Raw genomic sequence first — 22,149 nt, forward strand, 5'->3', positions numbered from 1 at the left:
TAACTCTTGCCTGCCCCTCCTTCTCCAGGGCTGTCTGGCCTCTTGTAAGGGCTCCGAGCTTCCTTCGCCAATCGTCAGGCTTGGATGTGCAAAAAGCTTTTGAGGTAGTAACTGGACACGTATGGGTGGACACATCCTGAAATCCAGCATTAAAAAGCAGCACTTGTGCCTGATAGTGGGGGCTGAGGGGACCTGAGCTGAACATCCTACCTCTTTTGCTACCCCCCCACAGTCACACAGCAGGCACAGACAGCAGCTTTGGGGCTGAGGCCTTGACCGCTTCCCTCAGACCTGCAGGAGCAAGGCAAGGTGACAAACGCCGGGCTGCTGCAGATGAAAAACCCTTCCTAAAAAATGAAGTTAAAATTGAAGCTGACCTGAGTTTAAAAGCAATTTTCTGAGAATGCGGAGGCATGAGGGGAAGTGCTTGAATATGCTGTTAAGTGGGGTTGTGAATGTGGGAGCTGGTCAGCAGCAGGGAAGAGGTGCTGGGGGGGCCCTGCCATGCGCCTGGAGCACGTCTCTCTCCATCATGGAGCATGCTTCGTGTGACCGCTGAATTCTGCCTGGATAAATGGATTTTAGAAGAACATATGTAATTTTTGAAACTACTTGACAAGGTAGTAATAAATCTGCCAGCATTCCTACTTTGACCAATGCTGAGCTGTAATTCGGGCTTCATTTCAATACCTAATGCCATTCTGGGGTGGAAAGAGACCATCCTAGCTTTGGAATTAGATTTCTCTACAACAAGTATTATACTCAACCCTGTATCACTGCCTTTGAGGAACAGAAGTATTTAAAATCCTCTGTAATGCAATAAGCCTGAGCTCCAGCTAAGCATGTGCTGTGCTGGTATAATGCTGGGCTGGTGGCGGCTCTTGTTATGATATCGAACGTGAGGTAAACACAGGGCTTTTTTCAGGAGTAATTAATAATTTAACCTCTGTGAAGTAGAGGTGGCACTTCATTTATCCCAAGTGTTCTTTGATTTTTCTCTGTGGCCCATTTCAGCTGGCATGTCTGTCTCCCCTTCTCATCCATGCTGGCTGGCTTCATAATAAGCTTTTTCAGCAAAGTCCAGCTTTTTTTATTTTTCAGATAGCACTAAGCTTTTATTTCACATAAAAATAATTGTGTCTTACTGTAAAAGACACCCTCTGTTGAGCAGACCGCTGGTGTGATAGGGAGCTGCAGCCCCTGCAATCACTGCTGCAAAGCAGTACCCACTTTGCTACGCACAGCTCCTGGACCAGACCACGGAGTATGCATGTCTCTCTGTCTACCTTTGTGTGAAGCTAAAAAGAATCTGTAGAGGAACTGTTAGAACAAGGCTTGAACTGGTGATTGAGCACCTGATGAAGGGCTGTGGCTGCCCAGGGAGCACAGGCAAATTGTTTGCACCTGTGCTCTCCAAGCAACAGAAAGGGGTGCAACCACCCTGGACTCATATAAGGGCTAGCCAGGGAAGGGAGAGTGTTTCTTGAAGCTAGGTTGCTTGTTGAGGGGGAGTACTGTATAGCCAGAGATCCTCTTCTCCAGTTGAGTGAGTTCAGCTCTTTTCTGTGTGTGACTGTTGGCCTACTTGTGAGTGCTTTGCCTGGTATCACCAAGAACCTGTGAGAAGCAATTTTGTTTCTTGGTGAGCAGAATAGCATCACAGTGAATTAATTCAATGTTTGCTTTTGCTTTCATATCTGCAGCAAAGTCTTGGGCCTGCCTGACTTTATGAGGCATGAACCCGTACCCTATGTGCAGAGTGCTATAGCAGTTCACCAACCTGATGTCTTTGTGCTGGACTAAGTCTTCTTGGTAGCTGTAACTTGTCTAGATCTGCACCAAAGCAAGGTAAACCAAATCAATAAAGCACTTACTGCTTTCTAAAATGTGAGTTTTTAATTTTGTAACCAGTATTTTCTACAAGCAAGTGCAGTTGCAAAGCTTTGTTTTCTGTGGATTTGTATTTCATGCTTGAATTTCACTTGTATATATGTAACTTTGGAAACTTTCCTGTGGTTTGAATATTTCCTAACATCTCCGTTGTGTGGATTTTCTAGTATTGGAAGTGCAAAGTTAATGGTATGCCTTTTCCCTTAAGGAAACCAGAGTCCTGCTCTTCACAGCCACTCAGTTTCAAATGCTGTGTTACTGAAGTGAAATCAGATGATGGAGGTCAAGTAGTAGGGAGAATAAACAGGAAGGCATGTAGAATGAACTAATTGATCAGAATGTTCCAATGATTATAAAATAATCATAAAGAAATCTCATTCTGAAGTACTGGAAAATTGTATCTAGAAAGAGTATGGTTTCTTCCTTTCTTCCTGTATTTTGAATAGGAGCAATCACAGGTAGCGGCTCTCTGGCTGGACATAGACCTTTCCCTGGATTTCCAGTGCTTCTTGTTTGTCAGTAGAAGACGGATACGTGCAAATCTCCTATCATAAGCACAGCTCTACTTCTCAGCCTTTTGACATTCAACTTCTGCAGAGACAACCTGAAATTGCCTGAGGGTCTTTGGTCTCTGATATTCCAGGTGCAAGCCTGGTGAGGTGTAACGGCTTTGCAGCAAAGGCACGTGAGGGTTAGGGCCCTGGAGTAGGGGGCACGCTGCCTGGCAGTCTGTTGCTGTCCCTTCACTTCATCAAATAAGGAGTCCTGGGGGCTGTTTCCATTAGCAGGATTTGTTGAAAGAGCTCATTTATTTTTGATGTACCATTCTTATTTTAAAAGAATGCATGAAGTTCTATTTTATTAAGCATGGCAGGAGCTGAGCAGTAGGAGACATACTTTCTCTCCCTTACCTTTGCATTTTTAAGTTCTTCTTAGCCAATCCAAAAAAGCCTCTAAGTGGCTGTTGGTGTTCATCCAGGATGTGTTCAGGTTTCCTTGTGTGTTCTGCCCATTAACCTGGTTTCTGCTGTCTCCTTCCCAGGCATACTAGCCACCATAAAGCAGTAGCTAACAAAAAAATAAATCTCCCCACCTACACAGGGCTTGAGCGAGGGTTTTTTCCGTCTCTGGAGTGTTACTGTTGTTCCAGACACCTACATCCATACCTAGTAGCTTGTGAAGAATGACCCAGCTCTTTGGAGTTAATAAACATTTCTTATGTCAGGATAAAGTCTTATTTATGTCCAATACATATTTAACTGTATTTATTTCCAAAGCAACATAATGATAAAGGTTATTTAACTTTTTTAGTGTTTCCTATAGTCATAGAATCATAGAATCACAAGGTTGGAAAGGACCTACAAGATCATCTAGTCCAACCATCCTCCCATTACTAGTGCTACCATAAGCTACTAAATCATATCTCGTAGCTCCTCATCCAGATGCCTCTTGAATGCTGCAAGGGATGGTGACTCCACCACCTCCCTGGGCAGAGCATTCCAGTGCCTGACCACTCTTAGAGAAAATGTTTTTCCCCTTATGTCTAATCTAAATCTCCTCTGGCACAACTTGTGGCCATTTTTTTGGGTTCTGTTTGCTGCCCAGAAGAAGAGGCCAAACCCCTCCTCATCACAACCTCCCTTTAGGAAGTTGTAGAGTGCAATAAGGTCTCCTGAGCCTCCTCTTCTCCAGACTGAACAATCCCAGCTCCCTCAGCTGCTCCTCATAAGGCCTGTGCTCCAGACCCCTCACCAGCTTTGTTGCCCTTCTCTGGACGTGTTCCAGGGCCTCAATGTTTATCTTTAATGAGGGGCCCAAAACTGAACACAGTACTCAAGGTGTGACCTCACCAGTGCTGAGTACAGGGGATGATTACCTCCCTGCTCCTGCTGGCCACACTATTTCTAATGCAGGCCAGGATGCCGTTGGCCCTCTTGGCCACCTGGGCACACTGTCGGCTCATGTTCAGCTGAGCATCAACCAACACCCCCGGGTCCCTTTCCTCTTCACAGTGTTTAGTCTTTAGTAACAAATCTATTTTCATTCTGAAGTGCTGCTGACATTTCACAGGATCTGAGCAGAGCTTTGCTCAGCCTTTCCCCAGACCGGTGTGAGGATGCTGGTGTGTACCCGTGTGTGATGCACTGGGGCCTTGTTTCAGCTGTGGGAAAAGCCTGCACCACGTGGGTATCACCGGAGGTGAATATTCAGGCAACCAACGGCAGTGATTCAGGGTATCATCAGGGAGGCAAAGTGGGGAGATGTGACCCTAGATTATTTTTACCTCACAATGTGCAAGCAATTTAGCAGTTCTAGCAGGTTCCAGTTTCAGAGCAACTGATGATTATTTTCAATATACGTTTCCAGAGTGTTTTTTTCCCCAAATTTAATTTGAGCAAAGAACACTTTCAGCACTGCAAACTAAATTGGTTGAGGCACTGTCACGTTGGCTTTATGTATTGCTGTTCCAATTTCTGGTGGCTAGGACGCTTGTGCTTTTGTTTTACAATTAATATTTTGATGAAACCTTGTAAGGTACCGTAGGCATAAATATTTAATACCTTCCACTCCATGTTTCTTTATTGCTGAGCTTGGTGATAAGTTAGTACTTCAGACTGAAATGCAGATAAAACAGTAATGCGAGCAGTTTAAATCCGCATTTTTCCAATGCTCCTCTGGTCAGGACGACTGTGTTGCAGCAGGAGTATTGCTATTTAAAATTGTTTACCTCTACACTTCAGCTGAATGCTGCTGTATGTGATAAATGAGGTAAATAAAGGTGCCTTTCGGGTCCCAATAACTGCACAAGAAACCTAATCATTCTCACTAACATAAAATAATTTAACAAATGGAACGGTGCCATAGCAGTCTAATAAGAAATTTCTGAGTACTGCACCACATATGGCCAAAGCCTCTTCAGGCATAATTCAGGCTCCCCCCAGCTTTATGGTAGGCTTATGTTTTATGTTTAATATGGAATAAAACGTTGCATGTGGCATCCACAATACTCTCACATTTTTTTTCTTTTCAGAATATATTTAATTTTTGATCTGGGCACGAAGCAGTATTTTTTTTTTCCATGATAACTGGCATCACTTCACCTTATGGATAAGATGTGTTGGAGTTCAGGGTGGGGGAGGGAATATCCATAAGATGAAGTGATTAATAATGGCTTAAACCATTAGATGTGGATTTTCATGTCTTTAGGGACGTTACAATGTCATTTAAGTAAAACAGAACAATACCTGTAAAGGTAGGTACTGAAATGTCTGTCCTCTTCCACCTCCTGCCTCCTTCCCTGGCTCCCCCAGAAGAAAGCGATTTCTGAGCAGATGAAGTTATTACTATTTAATAAGAGTAATTTTTTACACAACACTAATAGACTTCTGCTAGCCGAGATGGTATCATTTGGCTTTGTTTGTATTTTTTAAAATGATATTGCTTAATAGAATCCCATTTGAGGTTAAAGGAAGTTCATCCCCTGCCTTGTTAGGGTGATCTGGGTTACCTCCTGTAGAGAAGTGTTTGCATGTTCAGTGCATGTCCTCAGAGATTTGGTATGGAATTCAATCACCTCTGCAGCTCACTTACACAGGATAAGCATCTTGTATTCCTGCCTGGAGTACATGCTAATCGACAGCACCAAGGAGAGATCTAATAAAACTTCCAATTCTTCTCCGAAGTGTAGTTTAGTTGCAGGCTTTATGTATTTATGTGAAGAGTTAACTTCTGCTCTAATCCTGTGCTTCCAAGCCTTTGTCTTGCAGATGCCGAGGCAGCAATGCAAGTAAAAATAGAACTGGAGAGAAATGTGACTTTATTAGAGCTTTGGGAACTTGAAAATACACTTATTCCAAAGTCTGCTGGTTAAAACAAACATAAGAACTGTCTGTGAGAGTGTCTCAATTCCAGCTGTTTCAATCCAACTGTTGCTTCAGATCTATGGGTATTGGCAGCTCCTTAGCCTTGCTATGTCTTCCAGCAGGTGAGGATGGGTGCCATGGGGGTTTCGCAGAGTTGTGTGCAGGAAGCTGTGGCCGGCACAGAGATGGTGCTGTCCTGGGCTGCCCTCAGCCTCTGAGCTGCAGGGGTGCAGAAATCACTGCTGTGCCTTCAAAGGGCAGGAGCTGAGTTTCATTAACACCAGCCTGAGTGTCATGGTGGAAGCACAGATGGTGCGTCTTAAAAACAAACCAGGAAACACTTTAAAATAAATGAGAAGCAGTTATTCTCTCCTTTGGTGCCTATTGTAAGCGAGTGTTAATGTGGTTGGGCAGAGTCTGTATATAGGCTAGATATTCCTGTCTTTGGTGCAATGGGAATAAATAAAGACAAAGAGGGCATTCATCTGAATACATCTACCCATCCCAAACATGAATGCCCCCATCAGAGCTTTGCTAATGAGCAGCTCTGCCAGAATGTGGCAGGGGCTGTAAGTCCTGACCATGAGCACCACCATGCTGCAGAAGGATGACTGTGTATCTCCCAGCAGATGAGCACTGCAGGCAAGATTTGGGAGGGCCGTGTTAAGAATATCCCATCGTTAGGCTCCCATTGGTCAGCGTGAAGCTGATAGGGTGTTTTCCTGCTGAAGCCTGCTTACAGGAGCACAGTTGCAGTGTATTTCTCATTTTAAAGTTATTTTAAAATATGGCTTCAGTTCATAGTGCATTTTTTTCTTGACATTTAAATTTCTTCACAATAAATTAAGGCAAACGTCTATATTAAACTAAAACTAAAAAAAGGTCAAAAACCTCACTACAACTTAGTTTTCAAGCCACTGAAGTAACATTTTTCAGTAAGTATTTACTTCTCATGTGGATATCTTGTACCTTGTCAATATACTCTCATCCTGCTTTCTGCATGTTCCTCTCCCCAAGAAGTCTCATGCAGCCTCGTGGAGCAATGGGATTTCCCCCAGAGTATAAACTGTTTCTCTTACTCCCATTAGTTTGTTTGGAAAGTTGAAAAGCTGGAGTAATCAAAAATAATCATTGGTGTCAAAACTGTTATGAATTATTAAAAGAGGCACAGCAATGGGAGCTACGGATGATTCCTCATTCTGAAAATGAGCACGTCTTATGTTATTGCTGCAGTAATTACCTAAAAATACCTAATACTTAATTACTTCCAAGGTGTCAATCTTCATAACTGTTTATTAGAAAATTCTAATGCGTGGAGCAGCTGCTTCCACAAGCAAATCTAGTTGTGGTGAACCTGACATTCTGCTCTAAATATTATTCCATTTTGATCAACATTATTTCTCCACGCGTATCTCGTTACAGCTGTTACAGATTGGGAAGGGAGGGTTTATCCAGCTGCAGTGGGAATTGCTTTGCTCACTCACGGCTGTCAATTTCCAACTGCTGGAGCAAGTGAAAATGTTTGCAACCAATTTGTAATGAGGAAGAAGCTGGAACAGTTGGTTTGTGACCCCGTGTTTGGTTTCTTGGTGTTATTTCAGCTGTACAAATGCCTGGTTGAGAATTCAAAGGCTTCTTTTCCAGGGAACGATCAGCTGTGCGTGGAGGGATGATGCTGGGGAAGGGGTGTGGGGCAGTGGGGTGTGGATCAGCAGCACACTGTGCCTTTGTAGAGTCCCCGTGTGCTTGTTATTACCGGCGTTGGCTGCCAGAAGCGCGCTTGGCATTTTGAGTAGACAGCTTCAGTCTAGAGCACTTGTGAGGTTATCCTGTGTGAATTGCAGTGGAAGCTGTGAGTGAATTAGGACAGAACGTAGCCCAGAAGTGTAAAATCTATCTGCTGTTTTGTGCAGGAAATGTTTAAGAAGTCCAGAATGAATGAACACAACAACAGAAGCAACTGGAAAGCAGTAGTCCCTAGATGCAAGCTCTTCAATAATCTGGTTAATACCAAATTCTATAAACCAATGACTTCAAACTCTTATGTTAGTGCATTGCTGTTTTCTGTGGTGATTTTTCTTTTTCTATTTTCTTTTGGGAAAAAAATGTGCTGGATCAGTTATTGCTAAGAAGCCCAGGGCCAACTCTTCTTCACTTCAGCAGCAGGAGCTTTGTGCCTTTGAAGCACAAGGATTTAAGTTCCATCCTCCCACCTCTGCAGTTTCTTTGGAGACCAAGGCAGTGTTGCAATGCACTCCATTAGACCTCGTGCTATCCTTCACGCTTCGTAAGTGGCTGATGCACTAAATGTCCTTTACCCTTCTCCATGCCGTCCCTCAAACATCCTTACAGCTAAGGCTGGGTCAGGGCTTTGCCACGCTGCCTGCCTCCATCCTGGCATGTTCTGGGGCAGCAGCACTGTGCAACCAGGGAGGTCTGCCTGCTGCTGAGGGACAGCAAGAAATCACCTACGACCTAATGGCCTGCACTTGTTATTTCTGATAGTTAGCCATTAATTCTGAGTGTAAACAGCAGGTGGCTGGAGGCACGAGGTTTGTTGGGAAACTTGTATATTTTGTTTAATGCCGTGGATGTTTATCTGTATGGCCTTAGTAAATCTTCAGACCTGTTACACTGCATTATGCATGTGTTGCATTGTATTTAATGGGTATTCACTTAAATTTTTTGAAGAACATTTGGTTCATTGCAAATCTTATTATGGCAGATGCCTTGCAAGAAGAAAATCCTCAAGCAGTGTCAGCAAACTGAGCTGACTTTGTCCAAATTTTGTGTTATCTAGGCTTTGTGTTTGTAGAAAATAAATAAACTGCAGTTTTCTTTCATTGGAGGGGAAATGAGTGTTTGTTAAATGTGTGTGTAAGGTTGGAGCTGGGTCACCCTGAGAAACAAGGCAAAACCAGATGGTAAAGAATCAGATTGATTTTAGGAACAGTGGGTGGGCATGAGGAGTGCCACTGGCTTCAGTGGGATGTGCTGCAGCAGTCACCATGCAAATCCTCAAGGTATGGGTAAATGCATGTTTTCTGTTTGTGGGGTTTTTTTTTTTATTTTTAAGCAAAATCACATTTCTGTGGATTACCTGTGACATCTGTAGGGAAGATATTACAGAAGAGAAAGCTTATGTAAAGCAAATGCCATTTTCAGCTTCATGTAAGACCGCACACCTGTGCTGTCTGCAATATAAACAATCTTGTTTTCTGATGAATTCTGCCATGAGGAACCCAAACCTTTGGGCTCTTATCCCAAATGAAAACTACATCCAGTAGCAAGCAAGCACTCCAAGCACGGGGCTGCTTACTGATGGGTAACCTCCCTGCTCTTGAGTCTTTCTTTTTTTCCTGTGTACCATACACTTAACTGCTAAATTCTCACCCTTCAGTAATTTTTGTGGATACCTATTGCTGTGGCAAAAATGAGAATAAGAGTAGTCACCAACACTGATGTCAATGAAATGGGTAAGCCCAAGGCAGGGCTTTGTCTGAGGCTCTCTGGCTGTTGACCTCTGCACTTTGTTCCTAACCTTAAAGGCTTTGGTGTCAGAAACAGGCTGTAAGACTGGGGCCACAACTACTTTTATGAATTACTTGTGGATTTTTCAGCTATTGAGAGTTTAACAATACCGACCATGACTGCTATTCAGAGTAGTCTAAACATGACGAAAAATATTCTAAGTCATCCTCCCCCTTCCTTCTCTCAAACTGTTCCCTTTCATTCTGAAAAAGATTGAAAACTGGGATGTTTTTTTAAAAAAATAATAAAAATTCCTGTTCTAGCAGATACGTTTACTGCTGGATTACCTCCTAGCATCCTGTTCTGCACCAAAAAGGTCTGACTTTACGGTTTTTTAATTTTTATTTGGAAAAAATTAAAATAAGAAGGAAACCAGATTAAAAGTAAAGGGATCCAGAGGAGCTTACAACTCAGTTACAGCTTTATGAAAATTAAATAAAGCAAATGCATTGTGATGGTTTGTTGTATCTTACCTTGGGAAAAGGGGGGAGCTACCGTGAGCAGGTCAGATATTCTGCAGCAGACCCAGTTTATTCTCTTTTATCCTGGATAATGAATATGCTTCAGAAAAGAATGCAAATGTTTTTTCTTATTTCCTGTCTCTAAAATTGGAGCAGGGAGTTTGTTTAAAAGATAACAAAAGGATTAAAATAGGATGCAAAACATGCAATTATCCGTGATAAGCAATGCTTTATGTTTTGGTTTGCGGGTTATAAGTCTGTCACTGTAGTGTTCTTCACCTCGTGTAATATTTTGTGTGACAGCATTGCTTTTCAATTATACAGCTCAGAGGAAAGTTTCCACTGACAAAAGCAGTGAAAGCTCATTGTTTTTAGTATTGGTTTTTGTTGTTTTTGCTTTTTTTCTTTTATAGGTCTCAAGTGCCTCTTCAAATACAAGTCCAAATGACAGGAGTCCAGGAGTTTGGGAGTTATTAGAGAGGTATGGATATATGCAGCTAATGAAATGTGCTTGCTTACAATATATCAAGACATGCAGACCACCGAGGAAAGCTCAGCAATTTCAATATTTAATATAAGCTGAAGTTAAAGTATTATATATTTTTTGCAAATGCAGCACATGCTAATCTATGGCTGGGCATTTGTCTAGCAGATTCAATTTCCACTCATAATTTTTCATTCGTTTCTCTTTCGCATCAACACAGTTGTGTGTTCTGAGCAGTGCTGGTGAGATCTGCTGTGATGCAGCACATGGTGAAGCCAGGTGATGTACTGTGGCCAGGCAGTGGGCTGTTCAGGGGCCTTGCAGAGCAAGCTCAGCTTTTAACTATTGGTTCTGCTTTAAATCCATCTTTCTCAAGTTTTCTCCCCAAATGTACTGCCTGTGGTACTGAAGATACACCAATGAGTGTTGGGTAAAGGACCGCGTTGAGCCATGGCGCAGCTCAGACAGAGTGAGCAGTTTCTGCTGTAGTTGGCCCCAAACACGGATCGCATGTGAACAAATTCAATTGCAGCACTGCTATGTGATGAGGGTGGTGTGGTGCTGGTGAAGGCCCAGCTGCTGCTCTCCCTGGCAGCAGCGCATCTCATCACGTGAGCCTTTCTGAGGCTGAGGGATCCTATCTGGTAACGAACAAGCTTGCAATTTTGAAGGCAGAATGAGAAATAATTGTTTCATTTAAAACGTAGTACTGAGTCTGCCACTTGACGTGTGGCAGCTTGTTCTGGAGTGGTTCTTGTCAAATTGTTCAAAAAACAAACAAGTAAAAAAAAAAAAAAGCTTTCTATCTCTGAATGCTTCCTTGCTGTGCAGTATGTCTGTAAATCAGTGTGTATTTCATGTTGCATGCCCCACCAGGCTACCTCCCCAAGTGCAGGGTGTCAGAGCAGCTGTGCAGGGGGACTGTTGGTTTCTTCTGTCCTGCCTGCAGCCTGGATAGTCCATATCCAGGGCTGGGTGTCTGTGCTAGCAGGGCTGTGCTTTGCTTAGTGCTTGGATTAATAACGTGTAGTGTTCACCTACAAGCCTTCTCTTCAGGGTGTTCTTTGCCTATTTTGGCTAAACACCACCACATCAGTGTTTTAAACAGCTACAGAAGATCTTCAGAGTAGTGTATATTTATTACATGGCTGTTGTGAAAGCTGTCTTGCTCGTGAGCCCTTTTTTCCAGCTCGGTGTCAGCTGTGGCTCCTGGGGCATTTCACCCCTGCAATGGTTTGAGATCACACAATGATACTGAAGGAAGGCTTGTATCTCAAGTCAAGAAATAAAGGTGTGTGCAGTGTTTTCCTATATCCGATGGGGCTTGGCCTTTGCAGCCCAGGTAGTGATGCTTGGCAGAGCACAAACAGAGCTTGTGGCTGCTACTGGGTGAAAAGTATCACAGCAGGACCTTGGTTATTGCCAAGTCCCATGGCCAGCCCTGGGGTACTTTCCTATGATTCCCACCCTGCACAGGTTCAGAGGTGAGCTCTTGTCAGAGCAATGGAGCTCGTTGCGTGTCTGGAAGTAGTGTCTGCCTTGGGAATTGCCTGAGCTTTGAGTTGTCACAGAATGAAGAATCACTTGATGCCAGCCTTGCTCTCGCATATGTTTTTCTGGGCATTCACTGCTGATAATAGTTGGAAGCAGAACAGTGGGGTAGTTAAATACTTAGGTTGATCCAGTGCAGCATTCCTGTGTTCATAAATAATTGGCATGCTAAACACTGCTGCTGTTAATTGCACTGGTACTTGCAACTATTAATTCTAATTACTATTCATTATTTCCGTAGCGTGTCAAATGTGCTAGAAACAATATCTGTTGGTACTAAGGATTAAGATATGGTTACAGCAAGAGATAACCACTGTTTTTGTCTCTGCTGTGCAGTGGTGGAGCCTATGTGTGTGGGGACATTTGCGTGTGTAATGTGGTGCAAAGGCTGCTCGATTTTGGTGTTGGTCTTCGAGGTAAGTTGTTATATTTTGTGGCTGGTGGAGCCTCACTGTTTTACTCCCTGGTTGAATATGGCCCCCTGGTTTTGTGTGCCCATCCTCTGGTAACTGCTGTTACCCAGGGCTGGTGACCAGTCAGCTTTGTGCTCTGGAGACGCTGGTGGGAGGAGCGTCTCATCTGCTAATTCAGTAGATGCATTATTGTTCACTTCTTGTGCCATCAGTTGCTGGAGGAGGGCAGGTGTCAGCTTCTAAATAGAATTCCCTGTTGGAAGCTTGGTAATTGTTACCTGTTACAGCTGCACTTGCTTGTAACTGAGTACTGGCAGGGCGACGATGAGCCAGTGAGGCAAATGCAGCTTTTGGGCAGCTCATCACAGCTGATAATTTTAAGACTTTCAATCCAGACGATCGATATGCAGAATTGTAGTCCTCGTGTAGATGTTTTATTTCACCTTTTACTTCCTCTGGCAATCTTGTCTGCATTAACATACAACTGAATAGCTGCCGACTGGAGCCGCATAGGCGTTGGTTGCGATGTAACGCTTGGCCTCTGGATAGACCTGCAGCAATTTTTAAACATGATAATGGAGACGGGGTGGTGACGCACGGTCACAGCTCTCACTTAGAGGGAATCTCTGATTTCAGCAGAATTAAAAGGGCAGATGGGGTATGAGCATTTTCCAAATTCTGTCTCGCTGAACAGAGAATTAGCAAGATCATTAAACTGCTTCATTATTACCATGGTAATTACAAGATTAACACACTTCACTTCAGGATCTCTAATTTGTTTTGTAATATAAGCAAGATGGGGAGATGATTTGGCTATATTTGAAGTCATGGGACTGACAGTGTCTGAGGAATAGGTAGGGGGTTAGCTGCACAGAATGATACATATCAAGTAGATATCAAACAGCTACATATGCTAATATGTGATGTATATGTGAACTGCAAAGATCATTTATTCCAGAGAGCGGCAAGTAGGTGCTAGGTTTGATCAGATTATCAAAGGTACCTGAGGACCTGTCAAGCGCAGCTCTTCTATGTTCTTCTGTAACTTTAACTTGAAAAGACAAGGCAGAAATGGGTCTGACGTTACTAATGATGACAAGATCTGCAGGTCCTTCCCTGGCACTCCTTGCTAATTTTCCCTTTAGGAGCCTTGGTGGGCATCCTCTGCTGCTGAAACTGTGGGCTGGGTGCTGCCTGGTCCTTATGTTCGTGGGTCCTTGGTGGCGGGGCACCATCACAAGCTTGAATTTGTCACAAGTAGATGTAATGTTGGTGTGTTGGTCTCAGAGCAGAGTGAGACTGCAGCCGGGAGCACAAATGGCATGGGAAACACTGAGGAAAACTGCTACACAATGGATGAAAATTACAGTGTCTTCTCTTTAAAGGAAACTGCTTATTGCTATGCAGCTGCTGGATCTTCTACCTCCAGAGTTTATAAGCCTGCATCTTGACTTGAATCCCCATTTTTCTTCTCTTGCTGTTATTTATTGCTGTGACTTACTGTTTGGTAGCCACTTATGCACAGTTTCATACAAGAGCTCTGTTATTTTAGTCTGGTTGGAAGGGAGTTTTTAGGTGCTTGTTTAAAGCTGGCTGTGACTGTGTTGAGATCTGCCCAATGGCAGATGAATCAGGCCCATGCTGCACAAGGGTGGGACAGAAACACCTTTCCTTTGGCTTGGGCTGGTGATGCCAGCAAGAGCCCCAGCAGCAGCAGGCCCCAGGCAGCATCCTTGCTCCAGCCCAGGGGCTGTGGCTTTTCCATATCTAACATTTGAGCAGCAGATGGAGCAAAGGACCAGACAAATGCTTGCTGGATCGCTGTGCTCCAAAAAGGCGAAGCAGAGGAGGAGGCTGTTGCAGCAGTGGTTTTGCTGTTTAGCACCATAGCCTGGAAAAGACTATATGTCTTCGCCATGGTCAGTTCTTTGTGCTTCTCCTCACCATGTGAAGAGCCCACTGAGCTCACCGCTCCCTTGGTCCAGCAGCCACAACAGAAGAAAATGAGCCCAAATGGGCACCAAGTGCTCATCTCCTGCACTGCCAACAGCATCTTAGTGGGGCAGGAAAAATGGGAGGGCTGTCTGAGGGATGATAGGTGGTCATTGCTTCCATTCTGGTTGTAACAAACAAAACAGATAGAGATGATGCTGGGAGAAAACACTAGCTTCTGCTTCCCGAGTTCCAGCATGTAGAGTTGGGTGATTATGAAGAGCTATCAGTTCCTGTTAACAAGCAAGCATATCTTACAAAGGCTGGGATATACAAACTTTCAGGGTTTAGAAAATGAAATGGAAAGATCTCAAGAAATATCCATTGCTTTTTGTTTCCCTTTTTTATTTATAAACAAAACCCAAAAGATAGTGATTTTTGGGTCCTTGACACATGACTTTTAAAGGCTTCCATCTGGCAAGGTGAGTTGGTGTTGCTACCATAGCATTGGAATGGGTTAGGTAAGAAGTCAGCAAGCAGGAGGGCTTTATTTATTTATTTTAATAATTTAGCCAAGGGTGAGTGGGGAACGTCTCTGCTGTAGCTGTTTCTGTGTGAAGGCTGGGGGTCAGAGAGGACTGATTTTGTGACTTTTTTTTCCAGCCAAAGTGTTTCCTGTGGGCCTCCTCCTTTGAAACAACAACTCTGCACCAGGAGCTTCTGCAGAAGGGGAAAAATACTGCTTTGACTTTCAGGTATGTTTCTAATATGATTCACATAATTCAAACTTAAACTTTTTTTCAAAGCGAGAGGGAACAGTTGCTGGCTTGCTGAAGGGCCAATCTGCCCTTTTGTTTTATATGCATGCGCTCGCTCATTAGATAACTAAGCAGCACAACGTTTAATGATTTATTTAGGATAATGAGTGTGAAATGTGAAATTTCTGTGAGCCTCCACAAAGTACTGACTGTCAAGTGTATTAAAAAACATTTGCTACCTACTCTGAAACAACTGCAAAGCTATATATTTTAAAATTATCTCCTAAACAGTGACTACTTCTCTGAGTTATTGGTTCATATCACATTTACTGTGTTATCACAATAAGTCATTTTTTCCCGAGCACCTAGATGTTTCTCTTGTAGACCCAATTGCAATTCTCTTTCAACCCATTTGTATTCCTATTAAGTTTGGCTGAAAGGTGTCACATTTTTCGCTCTGCCTGGATTCAGTGCTGACAGTTATACCAATGAACTGAAGCAGCTATTCCGTCTGCAGTCAGGCACCCATGATATCATTCCCTGCTAGTCAGTAAATTAAAAATGCTAAAATCTCCGCTCTTCTTTGGCCTGCTGCCTGTACTTTGGAGGCGTTTATTGCCATCTCCTACCCGAAGATTGCATGGTGCTTTGCATTTGATAACTTTAGCAATACATTGGAAAGGTAAGTAATTGTTTCCTTAATGCTGCAGATGTTGCAGAAACCAGACTTGAATAGAAACGTGGGTACAGAGGGGCTTTCCAGACCTTGTCTTCTCAGAAAGCTGGTGTTTCACGTTAGTGTCTGTGCCAAGACTTTATCTTCAGTATCTGATATGCTGATTAAAAGGCTGGCCTAACCCCTTCTCCATGCATCTCCTAATGCTCATCTCTTGTGTGTGATACTTCTCTCTTAAATCTTATGCTGAATTGTATGACAATTAAGCAGCCCTTAACCTTTTCATGGCCATTTTAATCATGTCAGGGCTCTCATTTATGGGTTACATTTGATCTGGACATTAAATGATCAAGCTAATCATGAAAAGGGGAAAAGTTCTCAGCATTCATTCTTTTGTCAGATCTTCTGCTTTGCCAGTGACTTCATCCATTTTAATGTGGCCAATTTGCTTGTTGAGTGCCATCAAGTGCTGTCAGACCAATGCAGCCCTCTAATCATTCATAAGATTCTGTAAATTTAGCCCTTTTCTTCTTCATGAGTTATAACCTTTTTGGAAATCGTTTATTAGTTGATGAAATTATTTATGGAAATGTGTTTAAGGCTGTGAGCTGATGAATAAACCAGGTCCTTGGTCTATTCATAACATGCTAAGGACTGATAGTGCAGTCCTGCTAGTAAGCTGCTGGATTGTTCTGCCTGCTAATACAGGATTTGCTTATCAGCAAGATTGGTGTTTTAAAAAATATATTTTTAAAAGGTAAATTTTAGTGACTGTACGCCACCACACTTGTGAACCTGCTGTTCTTTTGTGGCAGCTGCCTGTTGCTGTAGTTGTAATGGTCGCGCTTCCACCACACCCCTCCTTGCCTTGGTCCAGCCTCTGGGCAGCTCTCCCCATGGTGAGATGGGATGTGGGGACATTCCTCGCTGGCATGGTGGCACGGCAGCACCCTGGTCTGGTGGAGGAGCTGCATCTGTGGGTCTCTCTGCAGTTGTCTGCTTAGCAATAATAGGCACTAATGAGATATGGAGACTGTGCATAATGTTGCTTTGTTTCCATTCAAATGTCTGAAGAGCAGCCATTCCCCAGGCATCTATGCATATACAAATCTGCTTGTGAAAATATTTGCAGACTGCAGATAAAACAGGGAGATAAGGACGTCAGACCCAGCAGAATCAAACAGGATTGTATTTTAGACTCTTGCCCTCTGTGTGGCCATCTTTCCATTGCTCTCTGTGGGAAAAGGAGGGAAAGAAGCTGCTGCCCAGCTGGAGTTTAACTCCAGTGAGACGTGGGACCTGTTTACAGGTTACTGTGAAGAAAGCCTGCTCAGGAAGTAGCCTTTTATTTTTCCCAGCAGAAACCTGGGCATTGTACCAGGCTGTCCTGGGGTAAGTTGCTGGAAGAGGGAGAGACTCAGAGGAGGGGATGGGAGCTCAGTAGTTGTGAAGCTGGTGATAGTTAAATTCCAGCTCCTGGCTTTGGCACCTAACCCCTGTTATTGATTTACCCATGAGTTGTAAGTTTGTAACTGCATCTGCCAGAGGAAGAAGAGCTATTCCTGCCCACGCGCTGCTTTGAAAAGGAAATAGCCTTGAAGAGTAAATATGACACAGCTGAAGGACAGCGATCCCTCAGCCTTCCTGGTGGGCAGATTTCATTAACTTTTCAAAACACATCATGGATGCTCTTGTCTGAAGCTACTGATCATATTGAGAGAGATCTTGTATGGGTCAGAAAACACCAAATAGAGCCATTGTTATAGGGAGTGTGGACATCCTGGGGGAGAGTTGAGTGGGGCTGCTATTTGGTTCGTATTCTGGGTCAGCTTGAACTTGGACACCTCTGGACTGAGGCATTTTGGAATGAGATTTTAGGGAAATGGTTTTGTTTTCCTTTCTTTAAGCCCACCGCACAAACCATGCTTGGACCGGCTCTCTATCAGAATGGGCTGATGAAGCTTTTTGGAATCTCAGGAATTTGCCCCCTGGCAGTTCAGATAAGGACACCAGAGAGCAAAATCTGTGTAAGGATGTCCTCAGCCCACGTGTAGGCACTTGAGTATTATCCCTGCCATGTCATTGCATGCACCGGGTTGATTACTTCAGAGGTCTGGATGCAGTAATAAAAATGTGCAGCTCTTAATTCTGCTACTTGGCACATTTTCCTTAAAGAAGACTAAGTTAATTTCTCAGTGTCATTAGGGGCCCTAAATTATATGGCAAATGTCAGAAATAATTAAGAGAAATGATGCTGAACACTGCAACCTCAGAAATAGACGTTATTTGCAACTAACTTTCAGCTAAATTCATGAGAATTTGCTGAAGTAGATGAGCTGTCATTTACTGTTCTTAGCAGTGCTCTTAGCTATTCCCTGGCCTTTGGTGCAGTGTGGAATCGAGCAATTTCCTTCTGAAGGACTGGCAGGAATTTTCAGAATTTTATTTCTTCACTTCCAGTTGATAGCTGCCAAACTGTTTTCAAGACGTGCTGCAGGCTCAGCATACTGGGATGCTCCATAAGAGAAGGATGACATGTGGGATTGGGTTTTGGTAGGCTTTGAGTCAGCCTCTTCCCTTTCTCCCCTGTTGGGCTGCTTCTTTCTCCTTCTGTGTCCTCCTGGTGCTTGCAGAGATCTTGCTGGGCATTGCCCTGCCTCCAGCTCACCAGCAGAAGCAGTGGTCCTCCCTGCAGCTGTCCTCCCTGCTCTCTTCTGGTGTTTTCAGCTGGTTGCAGCACCTTGCAGTTTTCCTGTAGATGAAATGACAGTGAGCTGCGGTACAGCAACAAAGCAGCACTGGGGTTTTGGCGGTGAAGGTAAAGCCCTGAGCACAGATACCTGTGGCTCTTGGTAACTTTGCACACAGCGTGAAGCAGAGCATCTGCTGCTGCCTGGAAAATCACTCTGTGTGATGGAAGGACATTCTTTAATCCATGGGGGAAAAAAAAATCACACCTGTAGAAATCACAGATGACATGAAAGGAACATGAGGTGGCAAGGCAGAGTAATAAAAGCAAAGCAGAAAGGTGGGACGAGGAATGCCCAGCCACGGTCCCTCTGGGTATGTGTGTGCCAGTTGAGCACTGTGAGATTTTCTACACTGAATCAGAGGCACTGGGCCCTTTGGGTAGGAATACATGACTTGCTGTTGCTGGACAGCATGTGCCATGTGAGGCGAGGAACAGCACAGAAATAATTAGTCACTACTGACAGGCAGCCTCATCTCCCTGCCCAAACCCAGGGTTCCACCAGGGGATCTTCTCAGCAGTGTGTGATGATGCAATTGGATGGGTGGAGATGCAGCTGGGCTGTGAGGATGTTCTCAGCTGGACATTGCTGCATCTGAGAACTGTCCCCAGCAGGTTTATGGTGTTTTAACTGTAGTTGTCTGTGTAGCGCTTATTTGCTGAGGAGCTGGGGAGCTGTCTTTGTTTTTGGTGCTGATGACCACTAGATGGTAACAGGACGGTTGTGCAGAACAATAAAGTGAAACCTGGATTTTGTTCAAGATTCCCCAGAAAACTGAGAGTTTGGTTTCTGTGTTTAAAAAGGAATAAAAAAATCTTGCCCCCATTTCTCTTCCCAATGTTTCAGACCTGTGGGGATTAATCCAAATCCTCCCCATTAGGGTTCCACTGTATGTTTGGTATGAAATGGGTAGGTTGTATAATATCTGTAGGAAATCAGGACTAGGGAGTCCCATTTGATCTCATGATTCAGAATCTTTCTGTTGAGGGGCTGAACATTCCACATTGATGGACATTTAAGAAGTGGACATTTAAACTGGATATTAAGGTGTTAAGAGGTATCAAAACAGCTTGGATTTGTTGCTCTCTGGCAGAGTGGCTGTGAATCATTTAAACAGTGAGGTGTTTTTTTTTTTATTTGATATATTTTTTCTGATGGATCACAGAGGGCTTTTAAACAAGGGCATAGTAATGCTAGGAACAAACTAATTTTCCACGGTCTCTTGTTGAAGCTTCTCAGAGCTGCTGAGAGGTGCTGTATTTACACTGCCCAAATACACATTCAGCAGGGAGAGGGAAATGAAAAGGATTTATTGTATGGTAGTTTATCAAAGGTCAAGTATATAAAACAAATTCCCTTTTATTTCATGTAGAAAGAAATAATCTAGGTAGTAGTCTGAACTTTCTTGTTCTGAAAGACACTTTTTCTTCATGTAAAAGAAATAAAAATGTCAACTGGCAGCAGGCAAAGAGTTTTTTTTCCTGAAAAAAAAGTGCATCAGCCTAGTATCTAAACAAGTTTGATTGTTAACTTTGTAGAGCTTTTCTTTAATATAATCTTATTTACTTCCATCTCATTCTGCAGACCAGGGAAATAATAAAACGTGCTGCTCCTGTATTAGTGCTCTGGAGTGGCACAGAGCAATTGCACAACATTTCTGTTCCCTCTGGGCATTTCAGAGGAGTAAATGCCCTCTTCTGCAAGATGAAATCAAACATACAAAGATCCAGGGGCTAATAGGAATGATGGCTCTCCAGGCTTTCTTTGGCCACTGTGCTGCACATCCCAGGACATAGATAAAGACAATAGAACATCTCCTACAAATCCCTTGTAGAAGCATGATGATGATGAGAGAAGTTTATGATATTTATTCACGTACATAAATGTGCTAACGATGGGCACAACCAACGTGTTGTTTCCCCAGTATGTGTACGTAACAGTATGACTTCATTCCTCATGCTCTGGTTCACAGAAAATTGCTACAGGGAGCTAAAGTCTTTGTCCCACCAGCTCTGTGGCCCTACTTTATGCATGAGGGTCACCCAGAGTGTTGCGTATCTTTATGCACCTTCCTACAGCCCTTAAGACCACACAGATAAGCATCAATGCCAACAACACAAATGTATCAGCCTGACATTCCCTCTCCTATAGTAGGGGGGAGCTTGAAATTTTGTGGGCATGTGAAAGCTACCACAGCTGAAAATCTCTGAAAAATATAAGGAAAGGTAAATGCAAGGATGCAAGAGGCTCCTTCCTTTAGAAGATAGTTGCTCAGTTTTGGGCCAAGTAATGTTTTTTTCAATTCATTCTGTTGCTTCTGCCTTCCTTACTGATGTAGATTTCTTTTCCTGTTACATGTATGGTGTTCCTTGCCATCGCAATGCAAACCACCAATTATGGAAGCTGGCCAAGAAACAAGGGAGCTTAAATGAAACAGCAGTCCCCAGGACTTCTCACAGGCAATGGCATGAGGGGAGAGGTGCATGTTGGTTATAGAAGCTGACCTGACTTTCCATTGCCTGATTAGTTTTCTTCTCAGCATACACGTGTTAGAGCTGTTTGGGGTCAGTATTCTCTGTGTCTCTGGGATCAGCCTACTGCCTCAGAAAGCAATTACTCCTTTCATTTTGTTTTGGGATCTCCCAGCTGCTGGCAGGAGATGAAGTTCAGAGTGGCTGTGCAGGATGACGGGGAGGTCTAGCCTACAGCTAGGTCCCAGGAACCTGGTGGCAGACCTGTCTGATACTGGGCACAGAGCCCCTCCTGCAGTGGGCGCCTGCCGCAAGCTGCTCACAGCTATGCACCGTGCTGCACATTCTTATGGAAACAGTTTTTGTAATGGTCTCTGGAAAGGAAAAGCCCATTTTGCAGCAGGGTGTTTTCTGCTGGAAATGTTTGTAAATAGTTCTTTGCTTGCAAAGTTTTAATGCTGACTTGATCCACGGCAGGGGAGTATGCAAAAGCCCAGCATGGGTGGATTGACGGCTATTATTCCAGAAGCTGAAATATGAATCTCAAATGTTTGTCAGACGTTTTGCCCCATTCTTGGTGAAGATGTACAGTTTAATCAATAAAAATGAATAATTTAAATTCAATATCTTCCTGTCACTATCAATAATACTTTTGTGAGTGATGCATTACTATCATAATTCAATTTGTCAGACACCACCAATTTTACCTGACAGTTTGCTAAAATTTTAAACTTAATTTACTATAGGCGTTTGACTCAGGCTGTTCAAATTACATTGAAGTTTTATCTTAAAATCATTGATTTTGCTTGAAGCATCTTTTCTGCCTTTGTGCTTATCACATTAATAACCAGTGAGAAGAAAACTTCTGTGGGCAGGCATGGGGAGAGGCTCATCTCCCATCGCTCAAGCTACTTGTGTTGGAGCAAGGTTTATAAATTGCCAGGTGGTGACGAGTTACTTTACAGGGATAATTACTCCTCACAGAGATGTCCAGACCTCGTTCCCCCTCATTTCTTTTCTTACTTATGGTGCTTTAGTCCTGACCCACCTTTCTCCAGCAGCTGGGTTCCAGCCTCTGCTGTTGGTGTTACTGGGTGTGAGGCACCTGCTCTTGCTCCCATTAGATGTAGAAGGTCCTTCATACTTTAAAGAGCTCCTTGGATGAATACAGTAAAGTAAACAGGTGACCACTGGAACCTGAAAGAGCTCTCAATTTGTGTCCGGGCATTTGGGGAAAATAGATTCTATTTAAATCTATGAATAACAATGCATTTCATAGAAATAACCACCTTTGGAAAGCTAAACTTAACTTCCTAAAACATTTGGTTAAAATGATTGATGTTTTTGTCCGCTGCATAGAAAGAAATAA

The 22,149-nt window shown here is 43.3% G+C and overlaps 1 long non-coding RNA gene across 1 annotated transcript in view; it reads left to right on the top strand.

The window, feature by feature from the left end:
* Nucleotides 1–251: 251 nt before the first annotated feature.
* LOC112532362 overlaps nucleotides 252–22,149 on the top strand; it is a 64,411-nt gene continuing 42,513 nt past the window's right edge. The window contains exons 1-5 of the long non-coding RNA XR_006939089.1: nucleotides 252–1,546; nucleotides 1,704–1,848; nucleotides 10,159–10,226; nucleotides 12,117–12,196; nucleotides 14,789–14,880. This is a non-coding gene — a long non-coding RNA (uncharacterized LOC112532362). The remainder of the gene's footprint in view (nucleotides 1,547–1,703; nucleotides 1,849–10,158; nucleotides 10,227–12,116; nucleotides 12,197–14,788; nucleotides 14,881–22,149) is intronic.

Source organism: Gallus gallus, chromosome 4 (assembly GCF_016699485.2).
Source record: "Gallus gallus isolate bGalGal1 chromosome 4, bGalGal1.mat.broiler.GRCg7b, whole genome shotgun sequence".
Lineage (NCBI taxonomy): Eukaryota > Metazoa > Chordata > Aves > Galliformes > Phasianidae > Gallus > Gallus gallus.